Raw genomic sequence first — 22,355 nt, 5'->3', positions numbered from 1 at the left:
TGGCTTTGACACCATGCATCAGTCTCATTTAGGCCCTTCTGGAGGATCTCCATGTCAGCCGGAGACTCTATTATAGCACCCAGTTTGCAGTCATCCGCAAACTTAGTCAGCCACAGCCCTTCCATGCTTGCCTGTACTTCTGAGAAGTATATGCCAAACAGGAGGGGCCCCAGGACAGAGCCCTGAGGCACACCACTCGTTACTGGTCTGGATTCGTACATAGATCCCACTACTCTTACTTTATGGGATCTGTCTGAGAGCCAGTTTGCGATCCATCTTGTGACGGAAAGGTTTATGCCCAGGCTGGTGAGCTTATCAATAATACCTGAATGGGGAATGGTGTCAAATGCTTTAGCAAGGTCAAGGTAAGCCGTGTGTACCTCCTTTCCCTTATCTATAGCCTGAGTAACTGTCTCAAAGAAATCCACCAGGTTCAGGAGGCATGATCTGCCCTTGACGAAGCCGAACTGTGTGGGGTCCAGCGACTGGAGGTTCCCAATCTCTCCATTTATGAGTTCCATAATGATTCGTTCCATAGCCTTACAGATCAGACTGGTCAGGCTTATTGGTCAGTAGTTCCCAGGGTCAGTTGTGGCCCCACCCTTGTGTAGCAGGACCACCATTGCCGTGCGCCATTCTATGGGCACATATCCTGTGGAGAGGCTGAGACTGAACAGGGTATTAAGATGCGGGTTAATTCCTTTTGGAGCTTGCGTATGACACAGCCTGGGACACCATCTGGTCCCATGGAGGCAGTGTTTTTAGTTTTACACAGAGGTTTGTTAACCAACGTATCAGTAATAACTGGACTTACACAATTCCCTGGAATGGTAATAGGTCCTGTAGGTGGTGAGGGGGGTGGAATTTGCACTGAACCTGTTAGCCAAGATGTTGGCAATGTCAGAAGGGTCAGTGTATTTTGTTCCATTTTGTACTAGCTCAGAACAGACCTGAGCGTTGCCATTTAGGTTTGTGACATAGCCATAGAAGGCCTTATGGTTATCCTTGGCATCCTTGGCAACTTTCTTTTCAAAATTAGCATTAGTTGACTTGATGAGGGCCCTCAATTTCTTACTAATGCTGATCAGGGCTGATTTTTCTACTTGAGATTTGGCCTTTTTTTGTATAAGTCTCCTCCTTTTATTGTAAAGTTTGCTTATGGCCGGGGTCCACCAGACTGGTTTCTTCTTGGTTGAGGAAGGAGTCTTGGTTTTATTTGGGATAGCATGGTCCATGCAATCCTGAAGATGCATATAGAGTGCCTTGGTGTAGGATTCCGTATCCTGGATATCATTATCCTTCTGCAAGGGAATAGTGAAGATTTCCACTCCGGATGCAAGTAGTTTGAAGTTTGCTTTGGAAAGGTTTTTGACTATGGTTTCTTTGGGGGAGTTGGAGGGGTGAGGATGTCCAGGGTTATCAGTTTGTGGTCGGATCTGACCAAGGAGGGAGTGATAACAGGTGTGATACAGTGGGCGCCCATATTTGTGATGATTAAATCCAATATGTTGTCCCCTCTAGTGGGGGAACATACTAGTTGTTCAAGGGCATTTGAATTTATAAATTCTATGAATTGCTGAGCATAGGAGTTGGAACATTGGTAGTTCACCCAGTCTATACCAGGGTAGTTGAAATCACCCAAGATTATGGTGTTGGGTAGGACCTTTATATTTTCCAATGTCTCAAGGAATGCAGAGTGAGCATCTTGGGACATGGTGGGTGATCTATAACTGGCTACAAATTGAAATGTGGTTTTGCCTGCTGATAGTTGCGCATGGATGATTTCTGGGGCATCATGCTGTGCTACTAACCTGGAGATATGGGTATCCTTGATGAATATGGATACACCTCCGCCCTTTGTACTGCAATCTGGTAACTGAGGCCGGAAGGTATGATATGAATTGTAATCTGGCAGTGCTGGGGTGCTCTCTTGAGCCTTGAACCAGGTTTCCGTCACTGCACAAACATCGATTTTCTCCATGCTGAGGAGAGCCTCGAGTGTGTGCATTTTGAGGTTGAGACTTCTGGCGTTGAGCAGCATTACCCTTAGTTTTTGGTTACCTGTGCTGGTTACGGTGGTTGGTTTGTCCTTTGAGCCTTGCCTAAAAAAGGCACTATGGGGACGGCAAGAGCCTTGGCCAGTATTCGAAAACCTAGGGGTGACAGGTGCAACCCATCTCTGGCAAAACAGCGAGGCTTGTCTATCATGTCATCCCAGGCAGACAGACACTGGATCCCCTTAGAATGACACCAGAAGCTTAGCCAATTGTTGAAATTGATCATTTTGTCTTTGTATTGTGGTAATATTCTAGGTGAAGGTAGTATGCTACTCAAGGTCAGGGTTATACCAGCTTGGGCTACATGATCAGAGAGCTCTTCAATGTCTCTTTTCATGTAGTCCAGGGAGGTACGTCTTAGATCATTCACACCAACATGTACAATGACAGCGTCATACTTGTACTTGTTCTGGAGTGACCTAAGTGCCTGTGTTATGAGCTGTTACAACTGTAATACATAGAATCTCCTATTATCCCTTAGTGCTGTCAGTACTGCGGGATGCGTTTGTCACAGCCGTGGTCGCTCCTCCCATACGTCAGCACTAGGAGGATGTGTTTGTCATGGCCAGCCTGTTGGACCTAAAAAAACATACAAAGATATCACACCTTAAAAAGTTTAATGAATAAAGCTTTCGGGTCTACACCCTTCATCAGTATAACACTACAACAATACTATTACATTTAAATAGGAGACATCATCAAATCACATGCTTCAGCCCATTCCTAATCAAACACACAAAGAAATTTAAAGAAACAGCACTATAGGTATAACCTATGTGTTATAAATATTAAAAACAAAATATAAAAAAATATAAAAAACTTACTATCATAGTAATGGTCTAACAGACTCTATACATCTAAGTGTAATATAATAATATACACACATATATATATATATATAATTAATTTACTCATATCTAAAATATGCAATAAAAATTGCAGTATAAATGCAATAATTGCAATAAATATAATAAAAAGAATTTTTATATAGAAACAATATGATATACTCATCTAAATTTACATACATAATTAACTAAAGAATATATACAAAAGTATAGCCATAAATTTATAACCTTTCTCTTTGTTTTTTAACTAATATTGGTTTCAGACTAACAGCATTATTTAACCCAGGAGACATCTGCCTGAAGTCTAATAATCCATTCTAACTCTTTCAGTTCTAGGAAATTATTAATATCTCCCTTCCTTAGACTAATATTTACTACAGCTAATACTCTAAATTTAAATACATGATTTTCACCTTTTTCTATAATATGTTTGCTTAAAGCATTCGTTACTACTCTCCTCCTGATTTCTGATTTATGTTCTGTTATTCTCTCTTTAAGCTTTCTAATAGTTTTACCCACATAAAATGAAGAGCATGATACACATGTAGCCAAATATACCACCCTTTCTTCATTACAAGTTGTTAACATGGTCATTCTAATAATTTCTCCATTAGTAGGATGTTCAAAAAAATCACCACCTTCAAATAAATCATTACAGCAAGAGCAGTTATAACATTTCCTTATTCCCATCAATTTATTAGTCTTAGGCTTAGTGTGGAAGTCTTTATAACATAATTTCTGTTTTAAAGTTTCGCACTTCTATATGAAAAACTAGGTTTATCACCTATTATGGATCTCATTTCAGGCATGGCTAATAAAATTGGCCAATTCTTTTCTATTATAGCACTTACATTACATGTATTTAAATTATATGTAGTCAGATATCTAGTTAACTTTATATCTTTACACAAATTGTCTCTCCTCATCATTATACCTCCTAGCAGTATTGGTTTAAATTTTGTCTGTCTCTCATTTTTTACTTCACATAATGCTTTATCAATAAGTTGCTTTGGGTAACAACTCCTTTCAAACTCTTTCATACTTTCAGTTTGTTCATTAAAATTAAGCTCATCAGTATTTAACTTACTTAGCCTAATAAATTGTGCTTTAAGAACTCCTCTAAATATATGGGATGCATGCATGCTATCCTTACTTATGTATCTCAGTGAGTCAACATCTTTTTTATATACTTTAGATTCCAATTTGCTATTACTCTTAAATAATGTTACATCTAAAAAACTAATGTTATCACAAGATGTTGTCATTTTAAACCTTAGAAAGTCCGTTGACTCATTCATGTATTGCAGATAATTTTCCAACTCTGAATGGGAACCTTTCCACAATAAAAAACAGTCATCTACAAACCTTTTATAAAAGACGACTTTCTCATTCATATAATTGAGTTTGTTTAGTATTACCTCCTTCTCCCATTCATATAGCACTAAGTAATCACAGTGAACAAGGACGTAATATCTAAAGTGGCCATGATATATATTCATCCACATTATTATCAATTTGCCATATATATATAGAGACTATATGTGGCAAATTGATAATAATGTGGATGAATATATCATGGCCACTTTAGATATTACGTCCTTGTTCACTGTGATTCCGAATGACTATGGAGTGAATGCAATACGGAATTTTTTAAACAATGAGATAAAAATGCATGGGAGGGAGATTGAAACAATATGTGCTCTTCTAGAAGTAGTTTTAACACATAATGTTTTTATTTTTGATGGGAAACTGTTTATGCAACTTACGGGCGTTGCAATGGGCACACCAGTGGCAAACACTTATTCCAACTTAGTGCTATATGAATGGGAGAAGGAGGTAATACTAAACAAACTCAGTTATATGAATGAGAAAGTCGTCTTTTATAAAAGGTTTGTAGACGACTGTTTTTTTATTGTGGAAAGGTTCCCATTCAGAGTTGGAAAATTATCTGCAATACATGAATGAGTCAACGGACTTTCTAAGGTTTAAAATGACAGCATCTTGTGATAACATTAGTTTTTTAGATGTAACATTATTTAAGAGTAATAGCAAATTGGAATCTAAAGTATATAAAAAAGATGTTGACTCACTGAGATACATAAGTAAGGATAGCATGCATGCATCCCATATATTTAGAGGAGTTCTTAAAGCACAATTTATTAGGCTAAGTAAGTTAAATACTGATGAGCTTAATTTTAATGAACAAACTGAAAGTATGGCGAAAGAGTTTGAAAGGAGTGGTTACCCAAAGCAACTTATTGATAAAGCATTATGTGAAGTAAAAAATGAGAGACAGACAAAATTTAAACCAATACTGCTAGGAGGTATAATGATGAGGAGAGACAATTTGTGTAAAGATATAAAGTTAACTAGATATCTGACTACATATAATTTAAATACATGTAATGTAAGTGCTATAATAGAAAAGAATTGGCCAATTTTATTAGCCATGCCTGAAATGAGATCCATAATAGGTGATAAACCTAGTTTTTCATATAGAAGTGCCGAAACTTTAAAACAGAAATTATGTTATAAAGACTTCCACACTAAGCCTAAGACTAATAAATTGATGGGAATAAGGAAATGTTATAACTGCTCTTGCTGTAATGATTTATTTGAAGGTGGTGATTTTTTTGAACATCCTACTAATGGAGAAATTATTAGAATGACCATGTTAACAACTTGTAATGAAGAAAGGGTGGTATATTTGGCTACATGTGTATCATGCTCTTCATTTTATGTGGGTAAAACTATTAGAAAGCTTAAAGAGAGAATAACAGAACATAAATCAGAAATCAGGAGGAGAGTAGTAACGAATGCTTTAAGCAATCATATTATAGAAAAAGGTGAAAATCATGTATTTAAATTTAGAGTATTAGCTGTAGTAAATATTAGTCTAAGGAAGGGAGATATTAATAATTTCCTAGAACTGAAAGAGTTAGAATGGATTATTAGACTTCAGGCAGATGTCTCCCCTGGGTTAAATAATGCTGTTAGTCTGAAACCAATATTAGTTAAAAAACAAAGAGAAAGGTTATAAATTTATGGCTATACTTTTGTATATATTCTTTAGTTAATTATGTATGTAAATTTAGATGAGTATATCATATTGTTTCTATATAAAAATTCTTTTTATATTTATTGCAATTATTGCATTTATACTGCAATTTTTATTGCATATTTTAGATATGAGTAAATTAATTATATATATATATGTGTGTATATTATTATATTACACTTAGATGTATAGAGTCTGTTAGACCATTACTATGATAGTAAGTTTTTTATATTTTGTTTTTAATATTTATAACACATAGGTTATACCTATAGTGCTGTTTCTTTAAATTTCTTTGTGTGTTTGATTAGGGATGGGCTGAAGCATGTGATTTGATGATGTCTCCTATTTAAATGTAATAGTATTGTTGTAGTGTTATACTGATGAAGGGTGTAGACCCGAAAGCTTTATTCATTAAACTTTTTAAGGTGTGATATCTTTGTACGTATCTTGCATTTGGCAGTAACACCATTGTTACTTTAGCACCTAAAAAAACAGACAGAATGTACAAAGTTCCTCAGGCTTTCAAAATTGTATACACTCATCCTAGACTTGACCCAGCAGCTATAGCGTTTGTTAATCCAGCTGCAGCCAGGCATTTTGTTAATTCCAATACTTTCCCTTCAGACAAGGATGGTAAAACAACTGATAAGGTTGGGGAAAAAAGTGTATGCTTCTGCAATATTAATTTCTGGAAGTTTGAATTGTCAGGCTCATATGTCAAAGTTTATTCTGACTAATTGTGAAAGTATGATTGTTTAATCTGCATTTCCTTCCTGTGAGGAAAAATCTGCTTTGTGTAGTTTAGCTCAATTTCTTAGGTCACTAATCATTGTCTAAAGTGTGTTTATGACTCTGGTAGATACTCCATCAGGGGCTGTTGCCACTGGTACTGTGTTGTGGAGGTTTGCCTGGCTGCATTCCAGAAGCTCCCAGAAGATGTAAAAAATGAATTTTTTAATTCTCCTTCAGGTAGAATAGTTTTTGGACTCCTTGCTGCAGAAGTTAACAAAATCTAATGAGAAAGGTAGGATGATACAGAGAATCTCTCAGATTTTTCAGCCTTCCTTCTTTGAATTTTTCAAGGAATTTTCTGCTCCCTCATCAGATTTAGGAAAGAAATAAAGTAAACAGTCTCAGCAAAATTCTGGTAAACAGACATTTAACAACAATGGCAAGGCAGTTCCAAAAAGAAAGCAGGATTCTCCCCAACAAAGGACATTCAAATAAGACATAATGAATATATAAGGGACCTTCTTCACCCCTCCTACCTTGGCAGTCCCTTATCCCTTCCAGAACATACAAATCGTCATTTCTTTCTTTGGCAACAGACTGTTTCAGACAAATGGGTTCAGAGGCTGATTCAGCAAGGTTACAGATGTCAAATGAAAGAAAATCCTCCATTTTAGGGAATTATTCCACATCTACCAGACCAAACCCCTCTATTCCCCTTGACCTATAGCATATACTGTCTCAAAGAGAAACAGTTTGTCTTTCCCATTTGGAGAAATGTTTTTATTCAAGAATGTTTTTTTTTATTCAAAGAAATTTTATTGCTCATTTTCAAATAAAAAAAATTCTATTAATGATATAAACAATAATAGCAATAGAACAATACGATAGCAAAGAACAAACAAAACAAACCATATACAATATATACAAAGGCCTGAATTCAAAGATTGAAATAGCTAATGCTCCACCAAGAGATTATTCTTTCTCTCTTATCATATTTACTGTAGTTCTTTAAACATCTGAGATAAGTTTCTGTTTACATAAGTTAATGAGTGATCACTTTAAAGCCGCGGTCGTACAGCGGTAGTGTTGTTGCCTCACAGCAAAAGGTTCTCCTATTCGATTCTCGGCTGGAGTGCCTTCTGTGTGGAGTCTGCATGACCTCCCCACGGTCAAGTGGCCTCTGAAAGACATGTGTGAATGGGCGTGTCTTTGCTGAAGGTTGGGCATCGGGCTGGCAACTCTGCACCATAAAAAATCTACTGCCAATCATTAGCGGACCGGAGTTCCGCTGTGGCAACCCCTAACCGGGAAAAGCCGAAAAGACAAACAAATAAGAGTGATCACTTTCAACCAAGGATTATTGGTAAATGATTTAGGATGAATTCTTTGTTCTTTAACTTTAGATTCTCTGAAGGCTTTCTCTTTTAAAAATGATAAAAAGGCTTTAAAAGATGGTGAATTGGTAGATCGCCATGCCTTAGTAATACATTTTCTTGCAAATACAAGGATAATCCATAGAAAGAAAAGATTGTTACATTTCAAATCACAAGTATCATGTATATTAAATAAAATTAAAAATTAGGATAAAGAGAAATTATCTAAAACTAATGCTTTCAAGAAGTCATTTATGTTACTCCAAAATAAAGAGGACAATCATAAACATGCAACGGATCAGCATTACAAATTTGCAAACATCTCCAACAAAATATATTATTGCTATTAAATTTAGCTATTTTATTTGGAGTTAAGAAGGCACTATGTAAAATTTTCCAAGTAAATATGTGCCAATAATGAGACCACGAGGTATGTTTAACAGATGATAATATCTGAGATTTGTATTCAGTGGTCAAAGAAGAAGAATTACTTAAGAATATTTTTGATGCCAAAGAAAGAAAGAAATGCCTGGAAACCAGTTCCGGACCTGTCTTTCCTAAGCCAATATGTGATGGTGCATAAGTTCAAAATGCTTTCACTTCACAACCTGTTACCCCTTCTTCCTCATTTGAAAAAATTTTTTTTGTGACATTAGATTTAAAAGATGCTTATTACATTCTTATTTATCCAGCTGTCATACCTTTTTAAGACTTCATGTCAGGATCATATTATCAGACATCCACCTTACCCTTTAGGTCATCTAGTGCCCCAAGAGTGTTCACAAAGTATCAAGCTCCAATTATAACCCATTGCAGGCTACAGGGTATGCATGTTTTATCATATTTAGATAATGTGCTTATCTTTGCAGTCTTTTTCAAAGTGTCAGGAATCATTCACTTAGGTGAGCAATCTCCAATGCAAGCTGTGATTCTAATTCATAAAGTAGGATAAATTAAACTAAGAACTAAGCCAACATGGGAATGGAGGAAGGAGATTCTTCCCATAGGGATGACTGCAATTAGAGGTACAGAGAATAGGCAAGAGGGGGCTGGAATTTACTGGAGGAATCTGGTAAAGGAACCAAGGTACTGGAAACAAATAATTAGAGAGGGAAAGGTAATTGAATGGGAAGAGCTCAAGATGACATTTGGAATGCAGGCTAGAGCTCACCTTCACTAGCAAAGATTGTTATCACAGTATAGACAAAGAGAAAAGGAAAGGGGAATCCTAAGGAAAGACCTGCACTAGTAGGATTTTTAGAACAGAAGCTGCTGTTAAAAAGAGAATAATTGTTAGGGCATATAAAATATTGCATGATAACTGTAGGAATCATTCAGAGGCGGTCAGAGAAGATGAGAGATTAGACAAGCAGTTCACAAAGAAACAATGGGAAGATATATGCATGGCTCCCAAATATGCAACAAAATCTAGAGGATTTTTTCCTCGAAGTGTTTGCATAAATATTTTTATACCACAAGCAGACGCCTAAAAATTTTTCCTCGGGTAAATGGCAAATGTTAGAGGTGTAATGGTGAAGAAAGAAGTACCTGGGAGCATATATTCTCTGCGTATAATAAGTTGTCAGATTTTAAAAATTGCCTACAGAGTACTCTGTCAGGAATACTGGGTGAGCAAATAAGTGTAACTAAAGAAAGTATTTATTTATTTATTTATTTTGAACTGGGACATACGATCTGAATTGCCTAGACATATTAAGGCCTTGTTAAGTTTAATACTGATGGCTGCTAAAAAGTAGTTACTAGAAAATGGAAATCAAAGTCTAACCAAATTATACCAGAAGTAGTGAATATTGTAACAGAGATAAAATAACAGGAAGTGAGATCTTTAGAGAAGGGTAGGAGTAAATTGCATAGAAAATTGGAAATTGTGGGAACAATACATGCAGAAAAATGTCTGGGAGAAGGAATGAGGTTTAAGAGAAAATGTATGTAATGTTGCTGTGATTATATGGTATGGAACAATATATGTGATTTATAATGTTTGCAAATGAGAACTTGTTAGTATGGTTTGATTACTTTTATGTACATGTAAATTTGCCTGTGTCACAAGTGATAATTCAATAAAGGTGTTCTTTTTTTTTTTTTTAAAGAGAGAGAATATTCAAAGTCTTTTTTGACTCAACCACACAGGACTGTGTTTCTGGGGTGTCTGCTAGATACCTCAGTACAAAGAGTGTTTCTTCCACATGAAAAATAGATCTATATTTATAAGTATTTCAGAGGTTTTCCACTCATACAGCGGTCATTCTAGGGAATACCTCAGCATTCCAGGACTCATGGCACCTCTAATTCTCATAATACCTGTGGCAGGATTCCACAGGAGAATGATATATTGGTTTCTGAAATTTCTTTGGTCCCAGCACCAACAGCCATTATCTTCTCTGCTTCAAGTTTTCGGATTTGTGAGAAGAAAAATCACTTAGTGGAGGCATGAAATATCCCTGAATCCAGGTCTCCTCTTCTTCTCTCCTGCTCCAAAGCAGTCAGCCACCACAGATGGGTGTATATTATAACGTCAAACTAAAACAAGTTCAAACGTTGTAATATCGAACCCTAAAGTCTGAAAGTTGAAAATAGTGAAGCCCGCGGCACATCGACTTTTTTCCCAGGGAAAAAAAAATCAGTGGGCCGCTTTCGGGGCTTTGCTATTTCCTCCACTGTGGTGCGATCTTGGAGTTGGTATATTTAAGTAGGGGGTTGTGGGGGAGAAGCCCCCTACTTCAGTTTAAGGTTAAGGGTTTTTTTTTTGGGGTTTTTTTTTGTTTTTTTTGTCAAGGAATCGCTGTTCTGTGCTTTTCTGTGCTGTTCTGTGCTTTCGGTTTTGTTGGGTTTCGGACAGTAGGGTTTGATATTGCAACGATTGAATATTTGTAAGTTTGACATTGTGATATAGACCCACCACAGATACCTCGGACTTTGCTTAGGGAGCAGTATCAAGGGGGATAAAAATGCAAAATATCTGGAACAGCAAAGGTAGACATAAATACATGGATATAAAGGAGATGCTTACCTTTATAGGGCACTCAAACGTCTGAATTAGCTCTGGACTCCAGGACCACTTCAGGTTGTTCATAGATCTAAACTTGGCTAATGACCACTAGGGCCCTTATAAGCCTACTTGTGGAAGCCACACTTTCCTATGCAGTTTGAGATTCTAAGAGATAAAATAGAATACCACAGTGATGTGGTACATAAACAAGCAAAGGGGAACCAGGTCTTACTGCCATGCAAGCTAGCCATGTTAGCATAGGATGCAGCTTAACAGCACAGTCACTCTACAGGTATCCTGTGTTCTGTCACCGCAAAACTGAGCAGACAAGTTGAGCAGGACAAAAGCAGACCATCATGAACGGAAACTAGAAGGGGGGGGTCTTCCAAGATTTGATCTATCTATGAGGAGTTCTTCAAGCAGACCTTTCTGCCTCCTGTTTGAACTATCAGCTGATAGACTTCTTCTCCAGGATTCCATGTATTTAGACTTGGAAGACAGATGCATTTTATTTTCTTTGTCTTGGACAGGAATTTTTCTGTATGCTTTTCCTCCTTTTCCACTGATATCTATGGTACTTCTGAAGATTCAGAAAGAATCCTCCAAGGTCATTATGTTGACTCCTTTCCTCACAGACTGGATCGACACACACAAGAACAGGGGTATCTGATACATCCTGACCCCAGTCAACTTCAACTGACTTGTCTGCTAGGGTCTTAATACATTTTAGGAAAGTATTTACAGAGGATGTGTAGTAAAGATTAATGGAGGCAGTAAAACCTGCTTCTAGAAAATCATATATAAGCAAATAGAAAAGGTTTTGTAGTTGGTGCCAGCAACATAACAAACTCCCATTCAGGGATAGTGTTTCACTCGTTTTATAGTATCCGTGTGATTTGCATTCCTATGGCCTGTCTTACTTCTTTGCCAAGGTTCATTTGTCAGCCGTTTCTGCCCATGGATCTCCCTAGTTCAATGTATTCTTGTGTCAAAATGTTTAAAAAAGGGGTACTGTATAAAAAACCTCCAATAAACTTGTGGCTTCTCCTTGGGATCTTAATTTTGTGTTAGAGAAGCTAACACTTGCTCTGACCTCTACAGACAGAGTATCTGATTTGCAAGCTGTCATGGTGGGTCAAGAGACAGGGTTTCTCCGAGATCTAATCCTTCTTTTATGCCTAAAGTGGTATCAAGCAAAACTATCCATCTCCCTGTGTTCATCCCTGAAAAAAAAAACAAAAACAGGGAGAGAGGATAATTCATACTTTGGATGTCCACAGACAACTCAGTCTTGACAGAACAAAATCTTGCAGAATTTCCAGTCGTTCATTTCTTATAAAGGTAAGAAAAAAGAGCAACATGTGTCAAAGCAGACTATTTCCAAGTGGTTGTCTCAGATCTGTTGCCTTTTGTTATTCCAACAAGAACAAAACTATTCCAGGCAGGGTTTGGTCAAGGCACACTTGAGTTGGACTCTAGAAGTATGCTAGAAGCAGCAACCTGGTCCACTCTACATACCTTTACAAAGCAGTACAAGATAGATTTCTTCTCCAGGTTAAGGGCAGGCTCTGCTAGGACCATTCTCCAGGGGTTCTTGGACCCTTCCCCTTCCACTTTTCAGATGTGCTAAGCTATGGTAAACTACCCATATGCCTTAGACTACTGCAGCAGTGATCAGTATGATGAATTTAGAACAGTTGTGAAAGTAAATTTGCCATAACAGTAGATAGTCAAATGATCATTGCTGCAGTACCTGCTCTACTTCACTCCATCCATCCACATTGCTTTTTGGTGAGTTTTTTATGCCAGGGTGTGGACATTTGTTTTTTTGTTGTTAACTAACAATATGCTTTCAGGACTCCCCCTCCCCCTCTCAGTTGACATGAAAGCTCTGAAGATCTTAACTCTCAAATCTGACTTTTAGTAACCTCAGCGTGAGCTGACTAATGGGTTGCATGCATGGAAGATGCCCTGAAGCCTTGGGAACTGAATATAAACTATATAGCTTAGGCTACTGCAACAGTGATCATTCCAACATTGAACCAATAGTTGCCACAATCAGTTGCAAGCAGTTGTTAGAGAAGGCTCTAAGGTCATCAGAGATTGTGCTGAAGACCTGGAAGTTGACTGGAGATAAAGCACAAGAGTTAAGAATTACTCCTGGCTCTAGCACCTCAGGGATATGAAGAAATAGGTGGAGTTGAAGAAGAAGAAAGTCAGCATCTCAAAACAGCATGTGTGAAGACTACAGGACAGATATGCAGCCAAGCCAAGTATGGAAATAAGGTACAGCAGGAAAGCAGGTGGTGGAATGCAGAAGTCTAGGAAGTCATCAAAAGAAAGGAGTGCAAGAAAAAGTGGAAGATAGAAAAGATGGACCAGACTGAGAAGGAATAGTGATTGGCTAACAAAGAGGCTGAGAGAAGAGTTGAAGTAACAAAGAACAAGGCGTCAGAGGCACTCTGCCCAGCTTCTGCAGAGTGATGCAGTAGATGGTACAAAAAACTCTAGTCAGGTTGCAAGGCAAAGACTGAATAACGAAGATAATTAGACACCATTCATACGGAGTGGAAGCAACAACTTGCTCACCAGTCCACAGGACATCAAAGGGAGATGCAAGGAGTACTTTCAGCAGTTTCTACCCCAGACACAGCCTACGAAGAGAGAATAACAGCCCACCCTAGAAGAAGTAAGAACAGCACTAAGTATAATGAAGTCAAGGAAGGCAGCAGGCTCAGATTAGGGTACATGAGATATGATCAAATTGTTGGATGAGATAGGGGAGAAATGGCTCCTGAGGGCATTCATAGCAGTACAGAGAGAAAGGAATACAGCAGATGACTTGAGAATAAGCATATGTAGATATCTATAACTGTGGGAAGTGCAGCACTTTCAAAGTTATGTCACACTGCATGAAAGTTCTGGAGAGGGCGATTGATAAATGAATGCGCAGGACAATGGAAAGTAATATGGGAGATGAGCAATTCAGATTCAGATCAGGATGACCTGATGTGTGCAGTAAGTTTAGATTTTAAGTAAGGCAAAGGGATTCTTCATCTTCATCTAATTCTACTTTGGGCCCCTTTTGGAAATCAGTTTTGGGTGCCATCACTGGAGTTTCTTTCAATTCGCCATGCATGAAGAAAGCATATGACAAGGTTCCAAGAAAGCTGATTTGGGTAGACTGTGGTTGTTTGAAGTCTTAGAAAGATTGGTATAAATAGTGCAGGCTATGTCCAAGGAACCAATGGCTCAAGTATAAACAGTGTTCAGTCTTTTCATACTGGTGATGGACTGCATTAGGAAACAGGTTGGAGGTATAGATCAATAGAGTTGATGTATGCAGACAATGTGTCAAATAGGTAGACTCTGGACAAGAGCTTCAGCAAAGGATAGGGGGAATGGAATGCAAAACTGAAGGCACATGAGATGAAAATTAGTACAGATAAGGTAGTTGTAATGGTAGTAAATAGGGGAAATCAGAAGAAACTGAGAACTGGTATAGAAGGGGTAATTGTGGAGTAGGTTTACAGTCTTAAGTATCTAGGTGGGCGTAGTTGAGGAGAAGGGAAGTTTGAATGAGGAGGTAAAAGTTAGAATCAGAAGGGCTGCAGCCAACTGGCACATAGTGTCAGGAGTAGCAAATGATCGAAGAATGGCGAAGAAGCTGAAAAGTAAGGTGTACAAATCAGTGGTGCATCCAGTACTACTGAATGGTACACAAACCTGTAAAAGCAGAACAGAAGCCAAAGTAGCCCCAAATGCAGAGAAGGTCAGAGAGGCCAGATTATGGTGGTTTGGGCACGTCTGCAGAAAAGCAGAAGACAATCTGGTAAAAAAGACTTGGGATAGACAGGAAGAAGTCAAGAGGAAATTAAGGCATCCAGTATAGAGGTGGATGAATTGTGTGAAAGTAGATTTCAACAGTCAGGCATGACTGTTGAAGAAGGTAGAAGAGTAGCATTGAGTCATGAGGAATGGCAACAATTGACACGATACCCAGACCCAATGTAGAAAGCGAGAAAAAGGAGGTTGATGATGATGATCATACCAGTACCACCCCAGAACTTCACTTTGTCTTATATTTTGAGCCAGTGACTCTAAAAAGATTGCAGACACTACCAGGGAAAGTGGACATTCTTGTCTTGTACTACTTTATATCTTGAATTCATTTGATATCTTGACATTTACTTTAATTGCAACTGATTATTTTTTTTATAGGTCCTCATTTAAAAGAATAAATGAATTTGGAAATGCCATTCTCTCTAGTGTCACCCATAAGCAGTCCCATTCTACTCTGTCAAAAGCTTTTTCGGCATCTGCATGACCTGTAAAAACCTCTTCAGGAAAAGAAAAATAATTTTGAATATAAGGTAATTATCCAGACTGTTAATATCTGCGGTGGTGCAGCGGTAGCATTGTTGCCTCGCAGCAAGAGGTTCTCCCGTTCGATTCTCGGCTGGAGTGCGGGGAGTGCCTTCTGTGTGGAGTCTGCATGTCCTCCCCGCAGTTGGGCAGGCATTTGAAAGACATGCATAAATGGGAGTGCCTTCATTGAAGGTTGAACGTCGAGCTGGCACTTCGGCGTTTGTGAAAATCTACTGCCAATCATTAGCGGACCGGAGTTCTGCTGTGGCGACCCCTAACCGGGAAAAGCCAAAAAGAACAACAACATTCAGTCTGTTAATATGAGAAAATGTAGATTTAGATGAAGAATTCTACTGTGTAACTAGTAAATTTAGATAACGAGTAAGGCGATAAAATTCTTCATCTTCTTTCGATCTTCTGCAGGTGCCTTTTGGAACATCAGTGTTGAGTGCCATCAGTGTAGTTTCCTTCAGTTTGCCATGCATGGACATTACTGCCAGTTCAAAGTGCTGTCTTTTCATGTTTCTTCAGTGCTGAGAATTAGCCAAGGTGTTAAGCTTTGTGGCTGAAGTAATGGACTCCTTTTAAGGGGTGACTGTGGGGGAACCCATGGACTGTCCAGGGATATCCCAGTTTAGATAACCCATGTTTGTAGGTCCAGAGGGTTGCCGTTGGTTGTCTTAATTCTCCCTAACTCTTGCATAGGTGATAACCTTCTTAGTTTCAGAGCTGGTCACATCACAATGCCAAATGTTCTCACCATTGGATAGAGGTCAGGAGATTATGATTTGGATTCTGGATAAAGATGCAGCCCTCTGTCCATGTTTAAACTTTGCTTCATCTTCTGGGCCAAATAGTTACTGTTGTATTCATGTTGCTTACGTATTGCTAAATGCATGAGTACTACAATGTGCTTTGAAATTCAGTGTAGCTGAGCCACCATAGATTTACAGACCTTCTCTTGGTGTCAGATGCTTGCTGTCATTCACTTGAATGGTGGACGATTCTGATCAAATCTTGGCTGGGCCTTCTTTTTCTGTAAGTGGACCAATCACAGACTGAATGCATCATAGATTCAGATATTGGCCACTTCTCTTGCAGAGTAGAAAGCTCATCTAAGTTTCATTGAGGTTATAGTGTTGTGGCTTCTCAAAATGAAGAGGGGTATGTTTTAACCAGGTAGAATCAAGAGAAATGCTTCTGGTCCTTCAGATCTTAGAGATAAAGCTGCTTCTGAAGCCCATCCTCATTCAGTCAGGCAGTCAGTCCATTGCATAGTATCTAATCATGCAAGGTGAAAAGGGGTAATACCATTTTAGAGGTGATGTTTATCTGATAGTATGCTGCTAATTTGGGGCATCGCTCTCAGGTCATACTCCTGGGAATATTAACAAGCTGGTAGACTCTCTAAGTCACTCTTCCACTTCTCTTGCAAAATTGCAGTTTCAGAGGCCATACATTGTCCAAGTCTTTTAGTGGGGAAGCATCCCACAGGGTGAAATTCTCATGACTAAAGAAAGAGGGAGGATGGTGAATACAGTCTCTGTCTGTTGTGGCAAGAAGGGGGTCCTGCATGCATCACCACTATTTCTGTTTATGACAAATTCAGGAGAGACATAAGATGAAATGTCCTCCTTGGTGATGCATGGTGACTGGAAATTATGTGATTTTTGTTGATCAGGTTTACAGCAGTATAAGAAACTACCCTGGTCATATCCAGAGATGTACACTATGGTTTGCTTGACAGACAGCTTCACTTTAAGGCCTGGTGTAGGCCTCTGATCCCACTAGTTTTACTTGCTGGAATTGCAGAGGTATTTAGAGTGCTAAGACGTCTTCCATTCAGGCTGCTACATGAAAATGGTTCTTGGCTTAGGTGAAACAGTACTCTGTGCCCCATAATCAGTATGTTGTAGGAGCTGTTACTGTTTTAGTACAGTTTTATGATTTTGGCTCCATTTTTTTTCTAGTCATGAGCATTGGGAGAGCTGGACTGTGGTCTAACTCTCCATTGTCAGCAATTATTTTTGTGGGGGCTGCTTCTCCATCTTCATTTGAAGAAGGCCATTCCTAAATAGGTCTCAAACTTTGTGTTTGACAGACTTGCTCTTCCTCCATTTGAGCCTATAAGCTCAGCAGTGGAGTTCATTGCGTTGTTAACCTCTTCTAGTTGAAAGCATCTCTGTCTGGTTGTATGGAAACTTCTGCCCCTTAGTGAGAAACTCTTGTTGATCCTTCCTTTGGACCATGTTTTCTCAGCCAGGCCCTCATTTCTCTCTAATAATTGTTTTGAGTTTTCCATGTACTGGCATATTCATCTCTGCATTTCTTTTTTGTGGACACAAATGTAGGTGCAAGGGATATTGTACTCTGTGTATGTCCCATTAGCTTGAGTATTTTCAAATCTGATACAGGGTTTACATTTTGCAAGTAGTCACTTTCCAAACTGATTCACAAATGTACTATTAGGTGGTAACCTATCTGGTGGCAAATACCACAGACAAAGGCTACTGTACGAGTTGAATGGCAGCCTCCAGTGCCTGCTTTTTCTGTTGAAGATATTTGCAGCATGGTCATTTTGCCTTTGGTGAATACCATCATCAAACAATAGTGTTACAACACTGACTGTGGGATCTGGGCTTTTATGCTATTTTAGTACTCCAGAAGTTATCCTACTATGCTCTATCTGTGTATGATCATCCTGCTGTCTCCCATAGTTTTCACTAATTTGGAATTTAGTCCATCCATAGGAGTCCTCAGGAGGATCCTTGGTGTAAGAAAACCATCAGTTGATCTATGAGAGGACCCCATTGAAAAGTCAAGCATGCCCTTCCTCCAACCCCCTGTGGATAGTCTTCTCAACCAGCCTTTGATGTCAGAGCTCCTTGTTTTAAGGTAGGCAACTAAATCTTAATATATTACTTTTTACTAGTGTATGTGCCAAATTTTTATTGTGATTTCTTGATTGAGGTAAGTGCTTTCCAATGGCTAGAGGACAAACTATTGATCCTAGGGTTATGTGTGCTTGTGTAACTGATGCACTACATCATGGCATGCATCATCATTGTAGTTCAGTTATCCTTGAGTGCAGGATCTTCAAAAAAAAAGAGGATGAATTTTAAATGATGGAAAGGATGAACCCAGCCATAGCACGCATAAATGAGGGCCTCTCATACATGAATTTATAGCGTGCAGATGTATCCATTATTTACAAAGTAGGACAGTGTGTCCAAGGACTAAACAGCTTGCTTTGATATGTTTTCACATCCTAGGACTCCACATAGAAAGTCCAAACCTACCCATGTTTATCATAACTGCCAGAATTCGTAATTTCAAGTAAGACAGTACAGTTAAATGTGTAGTTATCCTAGCAGCAGATCTTTGAGAGTATTGCTACTATTAGGCTACCCTCAGTTTTATTGTATAATGCTAAATATGTTATTCTGTATATTTGCAAATGCACAATTTTAGTGTATTTAGCTTGCTACAAAGTTCACAGTGCACAAGTCCTACATTTTGGAAAGGACTTTTTTTTGCTGTTTGAAGCTTCTCCTTACCAGTTGAAGGAGCTTGAGAGGATGATAGTTTTGTATTTAATGGTACATGGACAAGGATGATGTCAAATAAACATGAAATTGAAGAAGGCTTGAGCCAAGTTGTGGATACTGTGGGGACAGGATGCAATGACATAGGGAATGTAGGAAACTGAAAAAAACACACACACACACACACATATTATATACCTATATATATATATTTAATGTGTGTGCGTGCGCAGACGCATTTTGATTATGAACTGCTGAAATATTTACTCCTCAGAGAGCCACTCTAATGTTAAGTGCATGCTTTGTTGTGCTTTCTTTTTGCAAACCATCATTTTTCCAAAAGAGAAGGGACAGGTGAAATCGAAGAAATTAAAATTGAAAAAGGAAGGATCGAAGAACCTTACTGTAAGAAAAAAAGAGGAGAAACAAGTTAACAACATGGCTCAAGCTGTGGATGTACAAAGCCAGCTAGCTGAGTATTGTAAGCTTGCAAATGTAACAGTGGGGATTAATAAGACAAGATAATTTATAGAACAGATATCACTGAGTTAGAAGCTGAAAGTTCTTCAGATCTGATCAGAAAAGATATTCTTGTAATTGGAGATTCAAGCGGACCTCATACTTACATTTGCAGAAAAGATAATGAACATTGTATAATGTTATATTTCCCAGGAGCAAAAATAGAGGATGTGAGACAAGCCTTAGAACAAATTAATGCAAAGAAGTAGGGGTCTGTTTTTATTTATGTCAGTAGAAATTATCTCATCTGCAAGGACTCTCTGACTGTTAGTAGGGAACTTACAGCCCTCACAGATAGCATAGCTTGAACATGTGTTAGGACATATTTTTCAAAAATCACATATAGAAAGTAGAGTCAGGTTACATTGAATGAAAATATGTTTTTTTGGACAAATACATGCTTAAAAAAGAAATGTCCATTTTAAAAACTAGATCTAGAGCATCTGAGCCTAATTTTGGGCACGTGTTCAGACAGAATGGTGTGAATTTGTTATGATCAGGAAAGATAATTTTTGCAGCAGAAGGATTTTTGCTTGTCGAAAATTTAACGGTTCACAGAAATGGACATCTGGCATAGATACTTGGATGACTGCTGGTTGGTATGGAGGACTGATAGTGAATATCTTTTGGAATTTACCACTTATTTGAATGTTAAATGGGGAATCGAATTTTCTGTCAGCTATGATAAAAATAAAATGATTTTTTTGGATGTCCTGGTTTGCCAAGCATCTGATCATACGCTGACTACAGAAATTCATCGCAAATTCCCTGAAAACAATTCACTACTCCATGCCATCAGCTTTCACCCCCCCCCCACATTTGTAAAAACATTCCCAAATCTCAGTTCATGCGTATTAAACGCATTTGTTCTGATCAACACACATACACACGTTTCAGGGATGATTTAGTACTCAGATTTCATGACCGGGGCTACAAAATGGGTCATTTATTACATACCAAACACACTGCTGATAGTATGAAACGAGAGGATCTCCTTTTTTATAGAACCAAGAACAAATCAAATTCCGAACCACCCAGATTCATCACCACATACGGATGCAACACCAATACACTAATTAATATTGTCCAACAAAATTGGAACATATTAACATGTGAGCCAAAACTCCAAGAAATACTTGGTGACAGATGTTCATTTTCTTTCCGTAAAGCAAAAAATGTATCTGCTTTTTTTAATCATTTTAAACATTCTGAAGCGAAAGCTATAAATACTATCCAAACTACACAATCAGGTGAACCTCTACTTGGATGCTTTCCTTGTGGACATTGCACTTATTGTGCCAAGCTACTTAAAACTAAAAGTTTTACTAGCCAAAATACCCCTGAAGTGTATAACATAAAATTCTTTGCTAACTGTTCCTCCGATTGGGTAATTTATTTGGCCAAGTGCAACTGCCCTGCATTTTATGTTGGTCAAACTTCAAGACCCTTGAAGCTTAGAATATCTAAGCATCTTAGTGATATCAAAAACAAGAGAGAAACGAATGCCCTGCATAAGCATTCTTTAATACATCACAATGCATGTTTCAGTTTCACCATCATAGATAAAATCATGAGATCTCGAAATAATAAATTAGTTTGGCATGATTTACTGAATTCCATGGAGAGAAAATGGATTATTAAACTTGGTGTGCTCTTTAAGCCAGGTCTTAATGAACATTTGTAATTAATCACATGATCCAATGAATTATTTATAAAAGGTTCTTTTTTGTATGAAATCTTTACACTGATGAAAGCTTTGTTTTTGTATTAGCCAAAACCGGTCTGTTTCAAAGAACCCAATACTTTTATTAAAGTATTTCATATCATTACAAGGTGCCTTGTATGCTGGTCTTCGTCTTTTGTTTGTGTACTGTCTCTTTTGGGACCCTGCAGCTGCCGTACTCGCCGAGGTTGCAATACGTCTGGAGTCCATGGAACCTGTCCCTTGGATGCCAAATAAGTTCATCTCCACCCCCATGGATAAACCTTTTTTGACTAAGGGAGTGCCTGTTCATGCCATGGTGATGGCGGCGGCCACCAAGAAGGAAATGTCTGAAACTTCCTCATCTATCTATCCTCCTAACAGAGATTCTAGCATCATGGATAGATATGGGAAATGCATGTTTAGTTCAGCGACTTTTTCTCTTTGATCACTTGAACTATCTAACCCACTTCACCAGACTCCAAAGAGATCTCCTGAAAGAGCTAGGAGATACTCTCCAGGGTGCGGTAGCTGCAGGGGTTTCCGACAAAGTTACCAACCAGCTCATTACTCTAAACTCGATTGTGAACTCGTCCATGCATCTCATATCTTACGCAGCTGATGGGTTGAGTAGGGCCGCAAGTTCAGGCATTGCTCTGTGTAGACATGCCTGGATGCCTCTCTGTTCCTTCGCGGAACCCTTCAAGTCTTCATTTATCAACACCCCATTTGATGGCTCATCCTTGTTTGGGCCCAAGGTCAAGGAAACCTTGACCAGGTGTGAGCAGGAAGGAAAGACTCTGTCTGCCATCAGAGTCCCCTTTTCTACCCCTACTCAGACTTATCCTAAAGGTGGAAAGATGTGGTTCCGAAAAGCCCAAGGAGCCTTTCAGGACAAATGTGGAGATACCCCTTCTAGAGGTAGAGGAGGGGGTTATAAAGGAAGATGCTGCCCACGTGGCAGAGGGGGTCCGCAACAGCAGGGTGACAGAGGTAAATTCTCTGGTCAGCCCTACCAGCACTCCTGAAAGGAGGCCTGGCTGTCCTGTTCTGGAGGCAGTCAGGGGTCGCTTGTCTTTATACCCAGAAGCCTGGTTAGACATAGCATCTGATACCTGGGTACAAAGCATCATCTCCAGAGGGTAT

At 38.5% G+C, this 22,355-nt stretch overlaps 1 protein-coding gene across 1 annotated transcript in view; it reads left to right on the top strand.

Moving 5' to 3' along the window:
* Positions 1-22,355, top strand: part of CFAP44 (cilia and flagella associated protein 44) — a 1,689,287-nt gene that overhangs the window by 1,212,099 nt on the left and 454,833 nt on the right. The gene's annotated exons all lie outside the window — the stretch shown is intronic.

Source organism: Protopterus annectens, chromosome 5.part1 (genome assembly GCF_019279795.1).
Source record: "Protopterus annectens isolate FY-2018-M chromosome 5.part1, PAN1.0, whole genome shotgun sequence".
Classification (NCBI taxonomy): domain Eukaryota; kingdom Metazoa; phylum Chordata; order Ceratodontiformes; family Protopteridae; genus Protopterus; species Protopterus annectens.
The sequence above is the reverse complement of the archived record's forward strand: the minus strand, read 5'-3'. Positions and strand labels throughout refer to the sequence as shown.